The sequence below is a fragment of the Electrona antarctica genome (genome assembly GCF_951216825.1).
Source record: "Electrona antarctica genome assembly, chromosome: 17".
NCBI classification, from domain to species: domain Eukaryota; kingdom Metazoa; phylum Chordata; class Actinopteri; order Myctophiformes; family Myctophidae; genus Electrona; species Electrona antarctica.
In genome coordinates this window covers 1,638,512-1,640,589 of record NC_136798.1, presented here as the reverse complement: position 1 = coordinate 1,640,589, position 2,078 = coordinate 1,638,512, and the positions used below count along the sequence as shown (strand labels likewise).

At 35.8% G+C, this 2,078-nt stretch overlaps 1 protein-coding gene across 1 annotated transcript in view; it reads right to left on the bottom strand.

Moving 5' to 3' along the window:
• Positions 1-1,114, bottom strand: part of LOC306941341 (jun dimerization protein 2-like) — a 38,652-nt gene extending 37,538 nt beyond the window's left edge. The window contains exons 1-2 of the mRNA XM_079526757.1: positions 1,041-1,114; position 1 (exon numbers count right to left, since the gene is read on the bottom strand). The exon at position 1 is cut by the window's left edge and continues 52 nt beyond it. The gene's annotated coding sequence lies outside the window, so the exon portion shown is untranslated. The remainder of the gene's footprint in view (positions 2-1,040) is intronic.
• Positions 1,115-2,078: the final 964 nt, after the last annotated feature.

Genomic DNA, 2,078 nt, shown 5'->3' with positions numbered 1-2,078 from the left:
GCTGTAGGAAGACACAGAGTTGTGTTATTGCTTCTTGCCTTGTTGTGCTATTTGTTTGTTTTTGTTTTAGCCAACAATGACCTTGAGGTGGTTCACTTCCACCTCAGTGGATTGGACTTACAGGTATATCCACTTTTAGCCACAGACCTCAGGTTCAGCCAATTAAAGACAAAACAAGACTTGTTTTCTCTTTGTAGTCTATGATGACACAGACATATCATTAGGGCATATAACCTATCCCTACGTCAATTAGCTTTGTAGATCAATTGAGATATAATATAAAGGATAAAAGGCAAATAAAAAGAAAAAAAGGACAATAGCTTCTCCTTCTTGCATGTGGAGACAATTCACTGTATGTAATCTTAAAAGTGCCGGGATATAGAGGTGCTGTTTTAAGCTGTGCATGAACTTCAATCCATAATAAATCCATATTGGTTGTCTAGACTTGTCCTTGTCCGTAAAAAACTACCCAATCGTTTATGCCCGAAACCCTACAATGGTGTACAGTGTGTTGCATAACTTTGGAAGTAATTGACACTTTCTTTCACGTGCTATAACACACTGTAGCAGAGACCTGTCCTAATGCATGCACATTGCAAACCATTATCGCTTTGCTGCTGGTGGGTAGCAAACATATTGCGTTCTGTTATAGCAATAGTTATAAATAACAACAGCGTATAACAGCTAATTGGTAAAAGAAAAAGCGACAAATTGAGATGTGTATTTTCGCGAAATGCTAATAAATATTATAAATTAAGCCAATTGGGGAATTTTAATATGCATTTTGTTTTGCCAGGCATGGTGGTATATTGGCTATCAGGCAGCATATTATACATATGCTGCCTGGCACGAATAGAAAACTACACAACAGATGTCGGTATAATAAAGATCAACACACGAACAAGATCACAAAGTAATGAGGAAAGTTGGAGAAAAATCAGACTCATGCCCCAGTTTATAATACTATCACTATAACAATCCCCAGGAGAAAGAAAGCATTAGTCTACAATAATAAAGCGTGCTGTTGTGATCAGCCTTACCTGTTATGCGTCCCCAAAACTCGAGGTAAAAAAAAAATGAGGTGCGATCAAGAGTTAGTGTGAATCGGATGTAGCTTTTTTGAGACTAAAGTAAAAAGTGGTTGCATCAGCCCGGTTTAAATAGTGATCCGTATCTGGGAGGGCTTTAGGAATGCGGAACTGTGCGTCCCAGACGTAAGCATGGATGAAAATAATAAGAGGAGGGAAAAGAAATAGAAAAAAAGTTGTTTCATTATGGCTCCACCCCTAGCAACCGAAGAAACACACAACATAGAAGGGAGAGCTGCTGAGAGGAAACATTCAGCTGTGGAACTGGAAGACAGTCCTGGCGAAATTAAATGTGTCTTGTTGTAGCTATAATAAACAAGTTTAATAAATACAAGTTTATGGCTGTAAACACGCTCGCACGCACACACATACACACAGTGACACAGTCACACACATAATAAAAGCAGACACGTTGTCAAACGTTTGTCTTAAGTCACGTCTACTGTGTGTGGCTTTATATATAGTACTGATCCTATAAAATATTCTAAAAGTCTATAAATCTATATTAAGATGCAATTAATTAATTAATCTATATTAAGCTTAATCTATATAACCTGTTTACAGTTACTTGACAGCTTGAGGAATTGGCATCATTTATGCCAATGAAATAGACACTATATGCTCATTAAACTGATTTAGGCCAGTTTGTCTTTACTTTGAGCAGGTTTATCTGCAATTAAACTAAAACTAAAATGTTACATATGTATGCACATGATCTCATTGCACCTATAAGTTTATCTGGAACAGAAAGTCTGATACCTAAATAATTTTTTAAAAAAAGTGTATGGTGTGCACCTAGATTTTGGTTATACTGTCATTTGGTTAACGTAATATCACTTTTTATCTATTAACCACATAATATCTCTTTTAGTCTGTTATATAATGTCACTACGGTCACTTGATTCATAAAAATAACAACAAAAGATAATTAATAAATATTGTGTTGTCCTGGTGAGGCTTCCAGAAAATGATAAAATAGAAAGAAAGAAA